We start from the raw sequence: 22,763 nt of genomic DNA on the forward strand, positions 1-22,763 counted from the left end.
TTGGGGAAATGGAAAAGGATTGTAACAGGAGGTGCTGAAAATGCAAGGAGGTGGATGGGACTTTGTACCATATGTGGTGGGTGTGCAGTGAGGTCAAAAATTTTGGAAAGAAATATATGTTGAAGTACAAAGAATTCTGAAGATTAACTTTCCTAGTAATACTAAGAATATGCTATTGGTATTGTGTCAGAAACTCTTCCAAGAAATATGGAAGAACTATTTAAATATATGATAGTAGCAGCTAGAGTTATAACTACAACAAAATGGAAATCAGAAGACTGCCAACTAGTGAAGACTAGAAAAATAAATTAGCAGAATATGCATTAATGGCAAAATTAACCAGCTATATAACCAGAAGATCAGCCAAATAATTTAATGATAAATGAAAAGTTTACTATACATACTTTATTCAACAACTGAGAGAAAAAATAAAAGTTATGTAAGGATGACCTAGCTGATACATTCATTAATAAACTATAGTAATTGAAAGGGAAAAAAGAACCTATAGACATTAGTGAATCATAATTACCATATAAATACTTTGTCACCATTTAAAATACATATAAGAAGAATGAAAATATTTTACTATTTTGTATATAATTACTGTTTTATTTGGGTTGATTTTGGGTTAAAATCAATTATTAATTGCTGTTGGGTTTGTGGGTATGTTATAAGATGAATTATTAGTTACTTGATACCCACATTAAAGGGTTTTTTTAAATAACGTGGTGGTGGTGTTAGTCGCGAAGTCGTGTCCGACGCATTGCAACCCCATGGACAACATTCCTCCAGGCCTTCCTGTCCTCCACCATCCCCCGGAGTCCACTTCAGCTCACACCAACTGTTACTGAGAAAGAAATAGCTTTCTGCCAGTGGAAAGGGGCTGGATGGCCACCATGGCTATCTCCTACTGGCATCTGGAAATCAAAGACTGATCACTTCTGAAGAAAGACATTACACTTTTAGCTGTCTTGGCTAGTAATTGCTGGCAGGCTTCTTCTTCATATACTCATGTAACTCATAGTACAAAATGGTAGTTGCCATCACAACCTGTATTTATATGTTCCATAGCTCTATTACACACTCTGTTCACATTGCTTCCTATTGTTTGCTTTAAACCTGAAGCTTATCATTTTTAGCAGATGATGGTACAATTATCCAATTTTTTGAGGAAAGAAAAAAAGCTTTTTCTTGCTTTCTCCACAGCATTTGATGCCCTGCACAGTGGATTTATTTTGAATTTTCTGTAGTCCTTATCATGTCCTTTTGAAGGGGTGGTTGGATTACTTGGATTGCACTCCACATTTGAAAAGCCGCTGTACCATAAATATACATAATTGCATTTGTGACATTTGCTCCTTATATTCTATCACTTTTCCTAGCAATTCCTGGTATTGATGTTACCTACGCCTTTGCTTGCTTTGATCTGAATGTATCACTGCAAGCATTGCCCCACCCAACTGGGCACTAAGGCAGCATTTTAGCAATAATCAAAAGAGGCTGGAAGAAAAGATTTCCTGAGCTCTCCTGTCATAGTCCAGCAGCAGGGCTGAAGTCAGGTCCACTTGCTTATAAGATACGAAGCCACATGCAAAATAGAGCAATTTCCTAGTCAGATGTGCATCCTGATGGTTGAATTAGAATGAGAAAATGATGAGTTCCTGACCTCACCATGGCACCCATATCAATACACACAATCCATCTGATGGCAAACTAATGCAGGTTTATGTATTGCCAATTTCAAAAGCTCCTCTGAATCAGATCAGATCTCTTTTCTAGCTAGAAGTTATCTACTCAATTATCCCATGTGGTTTGCATCAGTTATTTCATGCCGTTTCAACTCAGATGCTGGCAAATTCCATAGCTCAATGTTAACAGCTTCTTTATTTGGTAAAGGTGAATGTTTGATCTATGTCTGCAGCTAGAAGATGTTTAAAAGTTTGATGGAAGAAAAAAAGAACATGGACATCTTAACAAGTTCAGTGCTGCATCAGATAGGTTTAAAGATTCTTAGTGTGAGAACATTTCATTTATCAGAAAAGAGAAGTTGATGAGATTCATATGAGATTAGCACATTCAAGGTGCTCCTCCTCCTCTCCATAGTATCCTCACAATTCTGTGAGATAGGTCAGACTCGGAGCTGGTGAATGGTCCAAAGTTATCCAACAGGCTTCCTAGTCAAGTCGGGATTAGAACCTGGATCTCCTGAGTTCCAGTCCAGACTTCTAACCATTGTACCACACTGACATAGATGCTTTCACTCAAGAGTAGGAGCCTCAGTGGTGGAAGGTTGAGGACTGAGCGAGCAAGGATGGGAACACTGAACATGCCTTGTGTGAGCTGGCAGAATTATTACTGTGACCCTTGAAGCTGTTCCCAGACCTAAAATATATTTGATGGCTATGCCCATCTTGCCTAAGTCCAGTTACAGCAATTGCTTTGCCTTTCTTCCATAGCTAAATCTGAAATGACTTACACAGGAATTTTAAAACAATCTTCAAGCAAGCAATGATCACACACGGGCCAGTCAGGCTTCCAATACTTCCTGGCTCATGTGCCTTCAGCCTGTGCCCTGCAAATCACAGTACTGTTAATTTATAATAGGAAGTAGTCTTTGAACCTTTTTATGACAAAGCATCATCTCTCTTCCCATTTCATTTAAAGCCTTTTGTATCATACAATTTTATTTCAAGACATAAACCATATTTGTATGAAAATCAAACCACCCCTACTTTTATTCCTTGTTAACCTTTTCATTCAAAATTATTTTTGGCCTTACATGTGCAGCAAACATATGGAAGCAAAACTGTTGATCAAGTTTTAAAGTTGCAACACCCACAATACACTGCCCAGCATCAAGATACTGAGATGAGCCACTGACAACATTTAAGAGATGACAACACAAATGGATCTGGTCAATATATGACCAGATGAATCTGTCAGGGTCTGGAAATGCTTTTGCAGGTGTAGCTTATATGCAGGCCAACCATTCCATTTAATTCCCTGACCTTGAACCAAGGAATATTCACCTGAGGCTGAAGAACACAACAAGGAATATTATTTCTTATTAACATTTTTGCTTTTGAAATGTAAATACAAAAACACTTTTTAATCCACCTGAAACTTTAGAGATAACATTCTCACCACACAAATTTCTTTCCCTTTCTATTTTATTTCATTTATAGCCCACCTTTTTTCCATTGTAGAACTCAAGGTGGCTATGTGCAGTTCCAAGGTGGTCTCCCCTCCAAGCACTGACCAGATTTGCACTTGCTTAGCTTCAGGATGGTGGCTGTCTCGCATGCCTTCAGGTTATACTCTTGAACCAAAGCAAAATTCTAAAATAGACTCTGTGTGTGTACATACAAAAACATAGAGCTGGGAGATGGACTAGAAATGGTAATAGCATTCAGAAGAAGCTTTTTTTTTTGCATAAATTGTAAAGTAAGAGAACTAACTGTCAAACAAAAATATTTCTGCCCTATTAGTCTTGGTCCTATTGGTATTAACAGAGCGATTAAGAATAAAATGCTTTACTTGGCTATATCCCATTTTCACCAGTTCAAGGCAAACATCAGGTTACAAGCTTACAGTGCTAATGGACCACTGGCCTGAGCCACTAAACATACATTCAAGAGCATGAGGAGGTACAGCAACTTTCAATGAGCCCAGCAATAAGGAATGGGTGGAGAATATGCTCCTTATTTAGTTTATTGGGTTGCATTAATGAGAACACCTTTCCCCATAAGATTAAGTACTGCCCTGTGGCTTATTCAAAGACAGGTGCTTTCTTTCTGTTCTTGCCCTTTGAACATACAGGTTCAGAAAATTAAAAAAGATCAAAGAACTAATTATGTCATATGATATTTTATACAACTAGAGATTGGTTGCGTTATTATTGCTGTCAAAGCCCTTTTGAATTTTTTTTTTTTTGTTCTCATGCTACACTCAAAAAACAGAACTCCTCAAAGTCATGAAGACAACACTTGAAAGCCAATGTCTGTTCTTTTTAAGACCCAAAATGTAGAGCAGTTGCACTGTTCCTGGTCTTGCCTTTTGGCGCTGCTTGACATGAAAGTGACATTCGTTAGTTTTTTAAAAACTCATGCAGTGGTATACAGCCAAGAATTCAAAGATTGCATGAAAGCATGTCATTCTCTCTGGCAGCTTTTTTCAAGTCCAGACAGTCTTGCTGTTACATTCCTGCTGACATGAAAACACAGCACTGCAGTGCAAAAAATAACAGCACACAGAATCTGATCCTTTGATGCTTAAGAACATCAACTGTCTCACATAGCCTCAGATATGTGTGCATACAAGGATGAGATAAGGTGTACCAGCTAACTGAACATTGCCATTCCTCTACCATAGCATCTAAGGCCGGAGATAAACAACAGTTTTGGAGAGTGCTAAAAAGTGGTTTGGAAGCACTGGCTGGTTCACACATAGTGCTAAGTCATGAACTGGTTTGTTGAAATTTGTCTTGTTGAATCTTAACCCATTCCAGCAAATAAACAACGGTTTGCTTGCCACCAACAAACCACAAAAAGAAGCCATGGGTTGTTACTGGCTCATGCCCTCTCTTGTTTAACTTATGGCTTGCTGTGATGTCTAAACCAAAAGCTACAGCTTAGCCCTGGCTTGTTTGAAATGCTGTCCGCATTGAAACAGAAGCACCTAGAAAGAGAGCAGAACTACTTTTACAGCTTTCAAAATGCCTGGGAAAGAAACAAGCCAAAAGATAATTCATAGCTAAAGCAACAAACCACAGTTAATCACGATTTAGCATGGTTTAAATGAGGATTTAAAGTGTCATGAGTGTGTTCCTTGAAATGTTGGTAAGTTTCAAAAGAGCAAGAAGGTAAAAGTGAGAAAACCCTGAATAGCGCTGTGGAAGGCATTTGGGATTAATAACTACAAAAGGAAGGAAGTGGAATACTTGGAAGACATATCAGCAGCTAGGGAGAATCAAAACCTAATATTTTCTAGTATTATAACGGTGTGAGAGAAGCTGGCAGAAACTTGAGTGCAGAAGGGAAAGATTAAACTGAAATAAATAAAATAAGGACTGGTCAAAGTACATTCAGAGAGAAAGGAGGATCTGTGAGAGAAGAGTGTGAAGGGAAAGTGTGAGATATCTCAGTCAGAAGTTGTTATTATACATTGTTTTATTCACTAAAGAAATAAGTACTGAAAATCTTGAAACCAATATGCTTATTGTGCAAATAAAGTTTTCTTTTGTTTATTTTTAACCTAGAGTCATAGGCTGTTTAAATACCAGAGTCTAATCCTCAGGACCACATAGTCCAATAAAGCGGCCTTATAGCTTGGGCACAATACTGTGGGGGAGGTTAATTAATAAGATTGGAACTAAATTCCTGCTGGCAGCATAACATACCAAAGAAAGAGAGGGAAATATCAGGAAAGTTAAAGATACCCCATATCCAAGCAAAGTATAGGAGAGTACTGGTGATGAAGCATTATGTGTGAACAGAGCCTTTGTTTCTCTTCACATATACTTCTTATTCCCCATTGTTACCTTTAGTCAAAAGGGGTTTTCACATTTCTGAAACAAAGCCCTGCAAAACCTTTTTGATCGGAGGTGAAAAAGAGGATGGCTGTGCACACCATAGAAGCAATCTCTCTTCCAAACAGCCTTCACACTTTGCCATCTGTCTGCAATCTAATTTGGGGCAGGGGGAATAACAAGGCAAGTTCAGAGACTGTAACACACCATGAAAAATATACTTTAATTAGATTTAAGAAATGTTAATTTTTTTTCTGTCCTTACTATAGCCTTGGATTCTATTTTTTTTTTTTTTTTTTTTTTTTGTAACTACTCCCCATTTATTCATGAACCGTTGCTTCAGTACAAGGGCACCTTATGCCAATTAAGCAAACATATACCAAAATAGACAACATTTAAAATGTCTTCAGGATAAATTCAACCTTGTGCTTTGCAAAAAATAAAAAAGGTTGTCCATTATCCATAACCGAAATATTACGTCTTTGCCAAACTCTGCCTTACTGTCCCACTTTCAACACCCACCTTCATCTGAAGCATTAAAAAAAAAAGGAATCTGTACCATAAATAATAGTATGTAAATATTAATTAATATAGACTGTAAGATGCTTAGTGGTTTGAAAAGTCAAAAAAGGAGTTCAAGTGGCATAAAAGCTGAGATTAGAAATAAGATGTTTAAACTGCTAGAGATAACAGAAAGTTTCCCCATCAGCCTCCTCTGTCCTCCATGGCACTGTGTGCAGAAAAGGATGTCCCAGATGAACAAGGGGCTGTAGTAACTCACCTGTGGGGAAAATTATGTGTTTGGGTCCGACTTGCAAAAAAGGTGATTCAAGATGTATGTGTAGCAGAAGGAACAAACCTGCAATATCTTTAAGCCATCAAGCCTCACTGGATGAGTCCAAGTTTGTTTGGATCTTCCAGGAGGGCCCTTTCCTAAGTGCAGCCACTACTGAGCAATGAAAAATCTATTAAGTGAAGACCTGATTATTCTGGAAAAGCATCCCCCCCCCACCATGCTATGTTAAAATGAACAGAAAATCATACAAAGAGAAGGAATTTCCTGGGCTTCATTTCAATTACCGGGGGGGGGGGGGGAGTGTAACTTGCAAGGCAGTCCAAAGTGCAGATGTCGACTCTCATGGTTAAAGCCAAAAAAAGAAGCAGAGGAAGGTTCATTTCCCTCAAATGGTATTTGTGAGTATGATTATATGTTTGTGTGCAACTACACTTAAAATGATATTTAGCCTTTCTGGTAATATAAATTTACCCATCATGAGCCAAGGTTCCTCCTTCAAGCAATCACCAGTCACAGAATGCTTTTCTTGCGAAACTTTTTTTTACTGCTCCCACATACAAATCACTGAGAACAGATCTCTGAGCATGCACAGAGCAGTTTGTTGAACCCATGTACCTCCAGGAACTCTTCTTATGAACATCCCTGGCCCCATCCCCTCAAGGGGGCTCTCTGCAAGCGAGCATGACTCCTCTGAACATTCTGCTCATTCAGCTGGGCCTCCTCTCTCTGCCAACACCTCTGATCAAGAACAGAGAGGAACTGGTCTGCATCTGAGCATTCTTCATCCTCAGAGACCCCTCCCACTGACTGTACATCTTGGTCATTCCCAGGACCTGCCTGGTTTGGTAGCATACCCGGCCTTGGGATAATTACCTCCTTCTCCTGTATCTCAGAATCTTGACCTAGCCCATCCTCCCCAATCCCACTGTAAAATGTTTCACTTTCCGATCCCAAATTGTCTTGGATGCAACCAGCAGTACATAGGAAGGATTGCCCAAGACTGCTATCCTTCTCACTCCCAACACCAACCTATCTGTGTGTAAATACTACTCTTTTCAAGCAAGTAGTCACAACCCCATGCAACAATATATTTCTCCTGTCTCTGCCTCACCAAGTCATCTCTCCCTTCTCACTCCACTGCTCTCTTCCATTCCCCTGCCTTCCTGAATATGGCACTTTATGTAACCTTGTGGGCCCGCTGTAAAAACAACCCTCTCTCCTAGTGCGCACTTAATTGGTGTGCTTGTTAGTCTGTAAAAGTGAAAAGATAAAATTGAAAACAGTGCTGATGAGGTGTTTATTTCATAGAACCACAAAAGAGTTGCTCTGCAGAAGGAAATCAGCCCTTCCTTCCCTGCACCATGTTGTGAGGATCTGCCCTCAGTACACTCGGAGGGCAGCTTCTCGTGCCCTCACTTAGAAGTGCAGGATGCTTCCTAAGAAAGAGATCTTGGCTTGGAGCCCAGTTTAGCTGAGTGCCCTGGGGCTAGTGGAAACTGATTTTCTCTCCCCCTCGGTAGTCCTCCATCCCTCTGAAAGTGGTACACAAAGAGTCGGGGGACCTTACTGAATGGGATGAGCCATGATACAAAAGGAGAAAGAAGCCATTTTTCTGGAAAACAAAATATGGACTGACTATGAGCCTTGTTTTGAAGGGGAACTGTGCTCCTGGAAGCCTCCCGGGCATGTGACTTTGCTGCCAAAGTAGTCATGTGCTCCCTGTGAACCTCGTTTGCAAGAAAAATGGACGCCGCCTTGCCGCCACCCTTGTGCTGCCCAATTTCACTGGCAAATTCAGCAGTGGGGTCATTGGAGGAGTCCAGGGGACTAGATGTGGCCATTGGTGTTAGTCCAGGGGAAACAGCACAGTCCCCAGTTTGGCTGCCCCTTAGCCCATGGATCTGTGTGTTCCTTTTCCTGCTCCTCAACCTCCTGCTCCACCCTCAGCATTTCTCTCTCTATGATTCCTCTTTTTTCTCTCTGCCTCACCTTTGCCTTTATAAATGGTGCCTGCCATGTCTACCTCCCCCTCTGGCTTCTCTCTTGCCCTCTCCAGGCATAAGAACAAGCACCTACTGCAGCTTGTGAGCAGGGAAGGGTGTGTATCAAGTAGCTCCACTCCCAAGATCAGGAACAGTACTGAGCCCCTCCCTGAGGCATGCAGGTGTGCCAGCATCTGCAGCTGTGTTTGTGGTGGCTTCCACCCAAGCTGGAACCCCAGCACAGGCTTCCTCTCAGGATACTTGCACTGTGCACACAGAGCACACGCGCTCAGGGACAGACAGGGCTAGCATTCAGGCCAGGCACTTGTTGAGGGTTCACACGCCAGCAGAAGCCTACTAGCAAGGGCTCCTCTTCTTCCTCCTTGTTCACCTGCCTCTCACTCTGGCCCAGGCAAAGCTGCTCATGATGAGAAGGAAGAACAGCAGAGGCACTGGTTACTGAAGTGGAGCAAGAGCCTCGGGTGAGAATGCTGATGAGGAGGTGGCTCAGTAATGGAGGACCCATCGATGTCATGTCCAAGGTCCATCAAAATTCTGAAGCCAACACCAAATGTGAGATCATGAGAAAAGCCATGCTGGATCAGACCAATGTGCCGTCCAGTCCAGCACGCTGTTCTCACAGTGGCAAACCAACTGCCCATGGGATCCCTCCAACAGGATGGGTACATGACCTCCACCTGTCCAAGCTCCTCAGCAACTGTTGTATGCAGGCATGCCGCCTCTGATAACAAGGTAGCATATGGCCAGCTAGTAGCCACTGATAGTCTCCTCCCTCATGACTTCATCCAGTTCCCTTTTTAGCCATCCAAATTGGTGGTCATCCCAACTTCCTGTGGCAGTGAATGTAATAGTTTATGTGTTGTGTAAAGAAGTATTTCCTTCTATCTCTCCTGAATCTTTGGTGGAAGATTCAGTGAACCCAGGTTCTAGTATTGTGGAAGAATGAGAAAAATGTCTCCTTCTACATCTTCTTCATGCTGTGCATACTTTTAAACACTCTATCATGTATCTCCTTACTCATCTTTACTCAAGTCAAACAATTCCTAAAACCTGTGACTCTACTTCACACGGGAGTTGCTCCAACCCCTTAAATCATTTCAGTTGTCCTTCTGTGCACCCTTTGCAGCTTTATGATGTCTTTTCAGGTGCCATAACCAGAATTCTATAACCATCTGCCTTCCTCAACCCCAAGATCCTTTTCTTGATCAGTCACTGCTAGGTCATTCCATCCTATACCTGAGTTGGGAATATTAGGCCAGATATGTATTACTTCACAGTTGCTTATGTTGAACTGTATTTGCCATTTTGATGCCAGTTCTCCCAGTCTGCAGTAATTCCTTTGGAGAAACTCACAATCCCCTTTGGTTTTAACCAGTCTGATTAGCTTGATGTCACCAGCAACTTAGGCAACTTCACTGCATACTCCTAATCCCAGACCACTGGAGGTAACGTTCTTTGACACAGTTCCATTCCCATTGATGTGTTGGTGCAAGTAGTTATCAAAACACATGAGTAGGTCTTTCTTGCTTAAACCCTTCCTGTTCCTTTGCTGGCTTGTCAATGAGACCACCAAGGAACCATTCATCCTTTCTCTCCATCTTGCTTCCTGTGCCATATGTTGCGCCTTTGGGTTCCGCTTCTGGCTGACTCCCTTTACCACATGCTAATATTCCTAGGGAAAGTCAACTTTTCATAGCACCCTTTGAAAGCTAGGTAGTCCTTGGGATGTAGACATTTCTCTCAAAGTCAATTAGTCCAAGTGAGAAGGACTTGGAGTAGAAACTTTTAATAAGAGCTTCAAGGAGCTGTCCTTTTCACTCTCTCTGTCTCTCACTCACTCCAATACACAAAGTTAAATCTGATATTGCAATACCACAATTTCTCACACTGCAGGCGAGCAATCATTTGCCTTGTTTAATTGTATTTATTGAACAACACGAACTGACCCTCCTGCTGTTTAAAATCTGACATATCACATTTTGTTCAGTGTAGCAGCATCTACAATTTTATAAATGGATGGCACACAATCTATTAGCATTTTTGGAAGCATTAGCTTCTGCAAAAACATACTGAAAACCTCTTATTATCCCTTTTTACACTTGCAGTAACATTCAGTTTGAAATTTTCTTCTACCTTGTCATTGAGATTTTATTTCACTCCCTTACGTTTTACGAAAACAGCCATGAACATACAAACAAAAATCAAAGATCAGCCTGCCAACTCTAAAAAGCATTGCAAATATAGCACAAGGAACACACACAAGCAAACCAACCTTGAAGAGGGAAAAATACCCTTGCATTAATGACTGAATGGAAGTCAGTGTTAATATGTCTAGCACACAACAAAATCTGCAGGGAGGTTAAGAAAAGCAATCCAGATATCAATTGCTGTACCCCAAAACTGGGGTTTTCAACACAGTGCCTGGAGGCAGCTTTCTTGGCGCCTCCTGCTCTTCTTGATTTTTTTTTTTTTTTTACATTTTTAATCACTGTCATGTTTAACTGGGAGGCTGGCATGCTATGAATATGCAATTTGGCATTTTAGGCTCATGCCCAACTTATTTTCTGTTTCTTGGCCAAGGTCTTGTTGCTGAGCCTCATTAGTTTGCCTTCTGAGGTGCAGGTGCAGAAAACTGAGCATAGGTGAAAGAGCCCTCTGCCTCCACCCTGAGCAAGTAACTTTCCTCTGGATCTTGCCAGTTTGTGTTCTGAAAAATGGGTACCTTGTAACTGGCCATGACCAACTTGGCAGCCATTTGTGAATGGACAAAACCAACCAGCAGTCATTTTATGAGAACATTCATTGCAGTCTCAAAAGTCCAACAATACCAACCAACCCTAATATCATGAACAGAAGCCTGGAAGGTGACCATGAGGCACAGGACCTTTCCAAAGCTAGCCCCATTTATAGAATATCTTCCAGGAGAGGCTCTCTTGATGCCTTTCTAATGGTTTTTCAGAACCAGGCTAAGATATTTTTATTCTTCCAGACCTTCTTAGCGCAATGTTCCCAAAATTACCATTAGATTATTTTCTTTTGATCATGCTTATGGACAGTGGTGCAGCTATGGAGCAAAGTCCAAGACCTCATAACCAAGGGAGCCTCTAATGACCACCAGGAGCAGAACAGGTGATGGCTGCAGTGGAAAACAGGCCCAAGCATATGCGCCAGGCGTGCCAGGAGCCACTGGTGCTGAGGCTCTTGCACCACGGCTCCCCCACATAGGCCATGGATATTCCTTCTTTTGTGACACATATCACATTTTGTGTCACACTTCTTTTCTCTCTTACATCTTTTCTCTTTTCCAAGCCCACCACCATCCCATGCTTTATAATTACCTCTGATGGTTGGAGAGGGGAGAAGTGTTTGCTCATTTGGATTATAAAACATACTCTTTAGCAAGCATATTTAAACCCACTCGTAACTACAGGAATAAAACAGGGATTACTTCCATTGCCTTGATACACAGTTTTGTTGTAGAAAAGGAAAGCACCGGTTTTACAAAAAAATAATAATGACAATGATGATCATCTGTACCCTCAGTTTTCTGCCTGAGTAGTTGCCCCTGGATAGCCTTTCAAAAATAACCAGAAAGGATGCTGCATGTGGTTCTCCAGATGCTGCTCTACTGCAACTCCCATCAGCACCAGTCAGCTTAACCAATGGAGTCCATTGGTTGCAGTCCATCAATATCTGGAGGGCCTCATGTTCCCTATCCTTGCTTTAGCAGCTCCAGTTAATTCTGTGCCCCAACAATCATCCCAGTGTTTGAGAAAGCAAATGTGCAAACAAGAAAAGATCAAAAATGTGTTTATTACACTGTTAAGCCCTGGGAATATTTAGGTATATGAGAAGCATTGGCTCAGCTTTCGAGACTTAACAGAATTAATGGTCATAAGACACTCATAAGATATAGGAATTTACTGTCATTCCTTCTTGGAGTAGTAAAAATAAAGCTTGTGAAAGAGAGAGCAAGAGAAGAAGCGAAGCGAAGCGAAGCGAAGCGAAGAGAAGAGATTAAAATGTCATCAGTGGTTCAGTGGCTGCACCAGCTATGAAAAGTTCATGTCACAGACAAGTTCTCATATTAAATTTAAGGGGGAAACTGCTCCATGTTAATCCTGTATATTACCACAAATGCCATTTGTCATTTACACAGAATATACTTCACATCTATTTTTGAGCTATATTGTAAATCTACAATAAAGGTTCTTATTTATGTATGTGAATCTTAATTTCTAAAACAGCAATATAGAGCTGGAATAAGATAAAACTTTTTCCAGATTAATTTAAAATATTGTAATGGGTAACTTCACAGCACAATTAAGTGTGTACCTACTCAGGTGCAATTGTACAGGCTGGAAAAAAACCTTGCCTATTATTTTAAATGCAAGACTGAAGCCCTTCCAGGGGTGGTACAAGGTACCTTAAAGATATGGAACTCAGACCCATAGGATAAAAAAAGCACAAATTTCCATGAGCTGATTTACATATGCAAATATAAGTGCTTAATTAGAAATGTTCACTATACCTTAAATTTGATAGAAGACAAGCTAATTCATCCCTTTCTTGCTTCAAGAGAGAACTGTGCAATGTAACTGTGTTTGCTTAAAGTTTATCTTGGTCTACACTTTTCCTTGGGTGTTCAAGCCAACCAAAAAGTTACTACAATTATTTGTGTACATTACCGGGGGGGGACTGGGGGGGGACATCCTGCCCCTGAAGCACCCAATCATTTGTTGCACTTCTAAACCACATTGCAAAAGTTGCTATGGAGGGTGGCTTATGCTGTCATGCAAATCCATGCAGAGGAAGAAGTGTTTCCGTGCTTTTGCCAGTAATTTTTAAGCCACCATAAGCATGCACATGACCAATACTAAATAATATGTTCTACCGTATTTTAATATATTATTGTAACCAGGGCTTTTTTTGTCATCGAACGCACCAGAACAGCGTTCTGGCACCATTTTTTCCAATGGATTTTACGAAGTGATTTTGAATCATAGCAGATCAGCAGCAAACCTCATTAACATAGTGCCTGCAGGCTGCTTTTGTGTCTGCTATCTGCTATCTGATAGTGAGATCGCTGTCTGCCGCTCTTGGCTCTTGGCTTGGGACGCTCCGCTGTGTGTGTGGTGTGTGTGTGGTCATGCGCTTACTGCCGGCGATGTGAGTGCCAGCACCTTTTTTTTTTTTTTACAAAAAAAGCACCGATTGTAACTAATATTTGAGTACCTTCAATAATATCCCACCAATATTTTCTCACATGAATAAATGGGGAAGGCTGCTCTAAACATTGCCTCATTGGTTCTCATAGGACAACACCTGATATGCATGTGGTGAAAAATAGCAGCAACAGACCGGCCAGCTGGGCAACATGCCATCTAATGTTACAGGAGGCAGCCATCCTCACATGCAGATCCATGTTCCCTCACCTGTGTCTATTCAAACATCATGTAGAACTACATGAGAAAGTACCTCCCCATTCAGGAAGCCCCTCGCATCCAACCAAGCCAGGAAGCACTAGACAGGAACTTCAGCAGGAATCTGAGGTGAACTGCATCCTGGGAGGCCACTAATGCCTGACTTCATGCCGTTACAGTGGTGTTCTGCAACCATATATAGCTGCCTTAGACCCTGTTCTCCTGAGTAACTCCTGAAAATTTGATCCCCGTGTTGCATGCAGTCCCATGTTACTTTGATAACATCTAATGTTGTGAAGCACACAGGAAATTACACTATTTCTTTTCACATGAGCTTCAGCAGCTTGACTGGGGGAGGCAGAGTTTATGTAAAGTTTTTGGATCGTAAAAGAAAAGCGAGGAATTTCAAGAAGTGGCTGTCAGTCCCTGAGAACTGGATTCTGGTGACAACACAGAACAGATACTGGTTGGGTCTGCATGATCTCCAGGGAAAAGAAGCCACAGAGGCTTCTTTTACCCACCCCATGGAGCTTGTTCTCAGGTTCTGCAATGGGTATGGAAGTCCACCTTCACTATGGCCCTCACCAGCTTCAGGTAACACAGCACACTGGAGGGGTAATTAAACAAATGGAAGAGTGTGTGACCAGCATGCACAGGGTGGGGAAAATGGCTTCTTTTCCCCAGTGATTGTGCAAACCTAGCCCGGAAGGGAAGACAGGAACTGCTCCATACATCTGCAAAGAAGATGCACCCACAAACTTGATCAACCTTCTTTAAAAATAAATAGCTGTTATTTTAATTGCAGTTCTCATTTTGGTATTTTTAAGGTTTTAACAATGGGGAAAATAAGTAAAAAAATCTTTGTTGTTTGTTCCATGCTGTCAGAATTGTACGTCCTCCATACAGTCAAAGAAAGTAAAGCCCAAGCTAGGGTTGACTGGGAATGCAACATCCTTCCTTCAAAAGTCTGTCAACCAACTACAAGTATCTGAACTCTGTAAGACATAGGAAAGCCTTTCTAGGCTAAAGTTAGAAACAGTTCCTCGCATCTGTCAGGCTAAGAGCAGGGAACCTTGAAATGCACACAGCAGTATATTTGCCAGGGCGAAGTACCAGGTCCTTTTCATTAGCAAGGACAACAACATCATCTGCCCCCTCTTCCCAGCTCAGTCTTCCATACTTCCTCGGGGCTTAGATACAGTCCTCACAGTAGGCTCCTCTGCCCAGGGCTTTGCTAAGGCTTCTTCCTCTTCTTTTGGAGTGTTCTAGGCACAAGGGTCCAGCCCCCAGGGGTTTTGCTCTCTGCCTTTTTAAATGCCTTATTATGCCACACAAGGTAGTACTGTGGTATAGGGCAGAAAAACAAAAACACAAAAAAAATGTAGCAAAGAATAACACTATCTAGGAAATTACCTGCCTTTTCTCATTCTAAAAAAGCTGTGAGAATGGCTGGAAAACTCAGGAGAGGCCCTGGAGGAGCAGGGACAAGGTGAAAACACTGTTCACACTCCCAAGTGAGAAATCCCAAGTGTGGAATGAACACCTCATGTAGAGAAGCCCATGAGTGGCCGGGAAGATGGGATAAATTTCACCACTACACCACAAATACAATGTAAACACCAACATGAGAAATAGCCCCAATTACTAGTACTTGCCCTCCAGCTAAGGTTGCCCTTCCACTCATTTGCTCCACAAGAGGTATCCTCTTTTATCCTGAAGGAGGCAGTGATGTATTAGGAATCATGCATAACATGGCGGGGAGAGGATCACCTTTTTATCTGACAATCTACACTTTGAATGAGTAGGTTAAGCTGCAGCAGTAAGTAAAGGCAGTGCAAATTCAACAGAGAGCAGTGAACTGCATGTGCCAAATCTCTGCATCCAGAATTCAACAGCACCAGTTCAAACCTTCCTTATTCCCAAGCTGTGGCCGAGTGCATAATAAGGCAAACTTTTCTATATAATTTGATGTAAATTTATGAGTAATGTGTGACTTTAAAAAAAGAAACTAAAGTGGTCAACAGTGATCTTATTAACAATTCTAGTATCACAGTGGAAATTGCACTATCAATGAAGAAGTCCCGTATGCCTCCGAGCGGTATCTTCACATCAAGCATGTTTATGCAAACCTTATGTGAGCCATTATAAATTCAACTGCTACTGTGTACATAAATATACAAGTGATACGACCTTTCTTACATTATCATACCAAGGCCCTCGGTAGTAAACAAGCCACCCGCTTAATTAGGAATGCATTGCACTGCTGTAGACCTGAAGCGGTGTGTGGGTTCTGGAAGCAGCAGCCAGGTTGCAAAGCTGGCCCCAAACATTCTGCTACCTAAAGCAAAGGACAAGATGGGACACCCCCGCTCTGCACCCCAGCTCTATTTCGCAGGCTGACTATTGAGTCTTCCTTCGGTACTGGTGCCGGGACAGCATCCTCAGCTACAACAGAAGGCAGCGGGGTCAACGAGGGAGCACTCTGTGGTGCGGGGCAGGTCACAGGACACCTGCAGCTCTATCCATTCTGCCACCCCCAGCATCTGTCACATGAAGCACCCAACTCATTCTGCCTAATGGCAGGGCTGGCCCTGTGTGGATGAAGGCTTCTGAGGAAAGGATCCCTCAGAACATGAGGGAGCAGCCACTTTTGGTCCAAGGGCTGGATTACCCCTGGACCAAGCCCGGTGGGCCTGCTGACATGAAGGGTGCAGAGCTCCAGCCAAGCTCCAACCCTCACAGACATCATTGGCAGCACTCATTCATTCTTGCTTTATTCCCATGCAGAGGGAGCTCCTGGGATACCACTTGCTCCTACAAGTGTGGGCTAAGTTAAAGAGCTGCTTCCTGCCTTGCTCACATCCCAAAGTGTGCGCAAAACTCTGAGAGCTGAATCTGACAACCACACGGCCTGGATTAGGTCCGCAGGCCAGAGTTTGTCCTCCCTACAAAGCTATTATTGAATAGTGAATGGTCAACACCCCCAGAGAACTGCCATTCTTTGTTATCTTCTGGGCAAAGCACAAATAGCTAAGCAAACCTAAACTCATTATAAGGTTTTTCAAATTACATGGAGGAAGAGGTAACATAAAGATGCGCCATACAGATTTTCACTACATTTCTGTTGTACTGTTGTTTTAAAAAAGGAATTTTAAAAGACAGTTCCTTTCTTAGTGAAGTTTCCACCTCTGCAGTATCTGTTCAATTGAGAAGTTGCACTGATAGGACAAACAGCCTTTCCCAACCTTGGTTCCCCAGATGTGGTTGAGCTACTAGTTCATTCATCCCCAGTCAAGCAACCAATACTCAGAGATGTTGGAAGTTGTATTCCAACCCCATCTGGAATTCAAGGCTGAGAAAATCTGGATCATTAAAGAAAAGTAGAAAGCAAGAATGAGGCTATCGCCAGCAGCCTGTGAAATGCTAATTTTACCGATGAATCAATCAGAAAACTTTGCAGCTGAAGGGTAAAAATACAGTATTTTTTCATCTTCCATGAGAACAGTCTCAATGGTTTACCAAGCAGTGCAGATGCTTGCTCTTTCCCTCAGCTTTAAATGCTCACATTCATTATTTGGTGAATGCCGACCTCCGACCAGTGAACAAATGTGGAGGGGAAGATTAACTGAATTAAAAATACACATGTGTGGCATTTAGGTGCATTTAATGAGGAAGAACATAATTAGTGCTTTCCTGTGCAGCAGATATTCCAATAATTGGGAGTAAAGATTCACATTTGGCATAGATTCTCATAATTTAGCTCATGTGAGTCTTTCCAAAGAAACAACTGAGACAGCCAAGTTAAAAATAGGAGACGGGCTTTATTTCATACAGGGAGACTGTCTGGAGATGATGGAAGTGCAGGATTCTAAAATGCCACATAAATTTGGAATCCTAGTCTCCCCAGTGAGTCACGACATTACAGATGAGCAGATGATCAATAAAGATCAGGCTTTTGCCTCCGAGTTCAAATCCAATTCTGGTTTCACTTGCTGGTGATTATCTCCCCACCCTGGCTGATATTATATGGGCTTCATCTGAACAGCTCAGATTGTTCATATTGCAAAGCCTTAACAGTAGGCATCATTTTAGTGGCTGTGCAATTGAGGTCAAGACCTCTTGGTGAGTGGTATTAATGTATATTGACAGATGATGACCCGAAACTCAAAATCTTTTCCTTTTAGCTGATCCTGAATTGTTATTCAGATGATAACTAATGCTTCAGATGTTGGTTCTTTTAATGGGCCTCTAGAGAAAGGCTGAATTAATAGCAAAGTTGGGCTGCGAGCTTTTATTAATTCATCTGGGCAGTGAATGAACAAAAACTGTCATTCTCCAACTTTGGGTTGCCAGAGGAACTTGGTACGCTGATGAAGTAGGCTGTGGTCCACAAAAGCTTACATCATAATGTGCTTTTGGGGCTCAGTCCTCTCAATTGCACCTTGATGAGCAGCAGTCCTCAAACTCAGAGGCTTCCTACTATCCAGTGCAGGGTGGAAGGGCAGCCAAGTTGACCTTTGCCTTCCCAATCCTCCAGCACTGCATGGTTCGTTAACCAAGCTTTTTGGCCTGTGTAGTGTAACAAAAGAAGCCCTGGGATGCTGTTAACATGGGAAGGGTTAATTCCTAGCCTGGACAAGAGACTGCCAGGACCAGGTAGCAATTCAGAGAGAGTGAGGTACCAAGGCCACTGGAGGGCCAGATAGGGCTTGAACTGCAAAACAGCAGATACTGAAAATTATAGCCAAGGACAAGAGAGTTCACACTCCCCATATGGCAGGAGACTGGGGCAATAAGGGCATAGAATTCTCACCTGGAATATGCCAGGAAATTTCACCCCATGGGTCATCTGATTGAACTTAGGGAAATAAAAAGGAAGTTCAAACAGTTCAGGGTTACTCTCCCAGGAGAGGTTCCCTGTTGCTGCTGGAGGCTCTGCCAAAGAACGCTGTGCTGTCTTGCTGCAGAGGAGACTACATGTGGTATTGGTTAGCTGAGCTTTGTTCTTTTTGGATCAGAGGTGGCCAGTGTGGCCTGGGGTCTTGGGAGTAGCATGGGAGTAACTAGTGCTTGTGCTGCTCTCTCATCCTTTCCCTTCCCCTCCTTTCCTGTGTATGTTTGTACCAGGTGTGTCTTAGTGCTTTTAGACCCTCCACCTTGTGAACCTTTTAAATAAACCTTTATTGTATTTGTTGCAACAGACTTTTCCCCAACACTTGGGTTGTCATTTGCTGTCTGGCCCTGAGATTTGGGGACCAGGGAAAGTATTGTGGGCAAAGAATTGTGCCCAGGGAGCCGCAGAGAGGTGGGGACTCTGGGACAGCTGATCGCTACATGGTGGCAGTGGTGAGATTTCGACACCCAACTTAACCAAGGGCGGTTGAGACTTTTCTGGGGGGAAGGCTTTCTTGACCACCTCAGACAGTTTGTTGTTTTGAGCAGGATAGTATGCCCAGGAAAGGCAAGAGTAGGAGTAGGGGGTCTGGCTGCAGGTGATGGCAGCAGATGATGGAGCCCAGGAGTTAGCATGGGGCCCAGCAACAGAGATGGAAAAGACCACTGAGGATGATGAACCTCAAGACAGTCCCAGAACTAGGACAGAAGGTGCTGTTAGTGCAGGAACCCAAGCAGCTCAGGTACCCACAGAGGTGTGGCAGCAAGAAATGCAGAAGTTTTATTTATTTATTTATTTATTATTAAAACATTTCTATGCCGCCCCATTCGCCGAAGCCTCGGGGTGGCTCACAACATAAAGTCTATGTCCTTTTTTTGAGTCTCTTTAGCACAGTCTCAAGAAGAAAATGTTTGGGTTGCTGAAATCAATCCAACCAATGCAAAAATGCACACAAAAGAAATCCTTTGTTGAACTGGTGTTGCACAAACCTGTTGGTTGCCTAGGCTAAAGTGAAATGTGCTTTCTGCTGGACAATGAGAAGTGTTTTACACAATTTCTTATTACAGAGATGATACTCTCTCACATAGATACAAAATGCACCAACCCATTGTTAACACAAACAAACATTTAGATGAACATATGCGTGCTTATGTTCATGGAAAGAAGTTTTGAGAACTTGCCATTTTAGCTGCCCACATCCTGGGGCTGGCAAATGGGCTCAGTCCCCAACAAACATTAGGCTACTGTAAGGAAAAAAAAATTTTTTAGCACCATCAACAACAACAGTAACAACAGTAACAACAATATCACTATCATTATCATTAATATTTGGCAACATTGCAAGAGGAAAAAAGGAAACAAAACTTTGTTGAACTCAAAAGGGAAAAGTAGCCTCATAGATTTGAAAAGAAATTCTTCCCACTGCATGCACGTGCGCACACACATACACAGCCCGAGTTTCATCCATTCCCTCCCAATCATTCAGTTGTAACATAGCAATGACAAGCTGGTATACTCAGAATGCAGAACTTATACACAGACACACATATATAAGACACAGATCCATGTTGCATAGAAAAATGGAAGTTATTGGAGAGGGAAAAACTCTTGGATGGCTGACACCAATCACATGCTCACATGCTCACAACATTGCTTTTTGGAAGGATTCCCTTCCTAAAAAAAAAAGAAAGAAATCCCCTAGCCACTCATTGAGAGTGCTTAAGGGTCTTTGTTTTAAGTTCTTTCAAATGCAGCAGCAAATGATACAAGAGCAGTTTTCCACTATGAACTTGATGGCCTGGAATGGGAACCGTAGAGCTGATGGGATGCCAGCAAATCTCAAAGGGTTTTCCATGTATAAATAAGAGCAGGACATTCTGAGCTTCTTTATGCTGTTCAAGGTTATGTGCCAGGGGTGTGGGGTGACAGGCAATGACCACATGATTATGCTATGCTTACAGACCTCAAATGAATTAGCCTACTTGCTAGGGGCACTGCCCAGTGAGGATTTTTATAATTATTTGCAATTCAAGGAGTGGCGTGGGCTCGATTCCAGTTGTCTATGGAGGATTGGTACCTTCAGTTTCACCAGCTGACAAGGCTTTGGCCAAGGGACTCCATGCCTGGGATGCCTGCCTGGAGAGGTATGGTGAAACATGGATGAAGGTGGTGGAAGTCACAATGTTGAAGCACATCGCCCAAATGATTTGGGTGGAACAGTTTATTGCCACCTTGCCAGATGCTCTGGTGACTTTGGTGATGGATCATCAGCCCTTCACGGTGTGAGAGGCAGCACTGTTTGCCACGAGCTGGATGTGAGTCGTAAGCAAGGGGTGGTGTTGGTCTGGGAAGGGCAGTGTAAGGAAGACTGCTGGAGTGATGCAGGAAGATGGGAATGAATGGAAATGAGGTTTACCCAGCTAGAGGGAGAGTGACTCCCCAGATCATGGGATGCTTTTTCTGCAAGGAGTCCGGCCAACTGAAAGAGCAGGTTGCTTACCTGTAACTGATGTTCTTCGAGTGGCCATCTGTGCATTCACACATATGGGGTGCTGCGCCTGCGCAGTGCCTAGGCCGGAAGATTAGAAAGCTAACAGTTTTGGCGGGAAAACGCTCCGCTCCCCTCCCCCTTGCAGTATAAATAGAGCAGAGCGTCCGCCATTTTACTCAGTCTTAAAGACTGACGTTCGCCCCCTAATGTTCAAAAAACAGCATCACAGCAAACAAAGTCGGTACCGTAGGAGTAGCACGGAACCGATAGTAAGAAAAAACAGTCCACTCACCAACACCATGCGGGGCCGGTGGGCGGGTTGTGTGAATGCACAGATGGCCACTTGAAGAACATCAGTTACAGGTAAGCAACCTGCTCTTTTTCGTCGTGGCCTCTGTGCATCACACATATGGGTGATTAGCAAGCTTACCAGACTCGGAGGAGGGAAGGTGTCATCAGTGAAGAATGGTAGAGAGCACGGCTCTACCAAAGGAACAATCCCGTCTGGCGCGTACATCAAGCCGGTAATGCTTGGCGAAAGTACATGGAGCAGCCCAAGTTGCAGCCTTCATATATCCTGAACTGGAACCCCTGCTGCAAAGGCTGACGAAGTTGCTACTGCTTGCGTAGAATGCCCCCTTGGAAGTGAGGGTAAGTCAATTTTTGCCAACTGATAGGCTAAGACTATGGTCTGCACAATCCATTTAGGCAGTCGCTGAGATGAGACTGGAGAGCCCTTGTCATGATCAGCATACTTGACAAAAAGTCTATTAGAATTCCTAAACGCTTCTGTGCGAGACCTGTAAAAGGCTAGACAGCACCTAACATCCAGTGTATGGAGAGAGCGCTCAATCGGAGTCGACGGAGATGGAAAAAACGCAGGGAGGACAATGTCTTGGTTCAAATGAAACGGTGTAGCCACCTTGGGAAGAAACTTGGAATCCATTCAAAGAACGACTTTTTCCTTGTGAAAGTTCAGGAACGGTGGGTCTATGCATAGAGCACACAGTTCACTGGCTCTCCTAGCTGAAGTAACTGCAACAAGGAAGGCAGTTTTCCATTAAATTAGACGTAAATCCACCGTTGCCAAAGGTTCAAATGGAGCCTTTGTAAGGGCCTGAAGTACAACAGAAAGACTCCACGTCGGCATAACAGGTCGAACCAATGGGTACAGATTTTGTAGTCCTTTAAGGAAATGGCGAATCAGGGGTTGAGAAAAAACAGATGACCCTTGGATGCTGCCACGAAAATGCGATATAGCAGCTGTATAGATTTTTATAGATGAAGGCTTGAGGCCCGAGCGATGAAGTTCGAATAGAAATTGCAAAATATTCTCAATCGAAGCCGACTCCGGAGAGAAGGAATGGGCATTGGCAAAAGAAGAGAATCTTCTCCACTTTGCTGAGTACAATTTGCGTGTGGAAGGTCGTAGTGCAGATTCGAGAATCGCCTGGATATCCAGGGACAACATTGTCGGTCCCAAGGTGGACCTTGATGGTTCCAAGGGAGGAGTTGGTTGCATATGTAGTTGAAGTGAAAGTTCCATCGACCTGGATGGCAGCAGAACCGACGGAAAATTCAGATCTATCGGAAGCACCACGCTATCAGTTTCAGCAAAAGTAGGTCCGG

This window comes from Varanus komodoensis, unplaced genomic scaffold, assembly GCF_004798865.1.
Source record: "Varanus komodoensis strain SLA01 unplaced genomic scaffold, ASM479886v1 scaffold10, whole genome shotgun sequence".
In the NCBI taxonomy this organism is placed as follows: domain Eukaryota; kingdom Metazoa; phylum Chordata; class Lepidosauria; order Squamata; family Varanidae; genus Varanus; species Varanus komodoensis.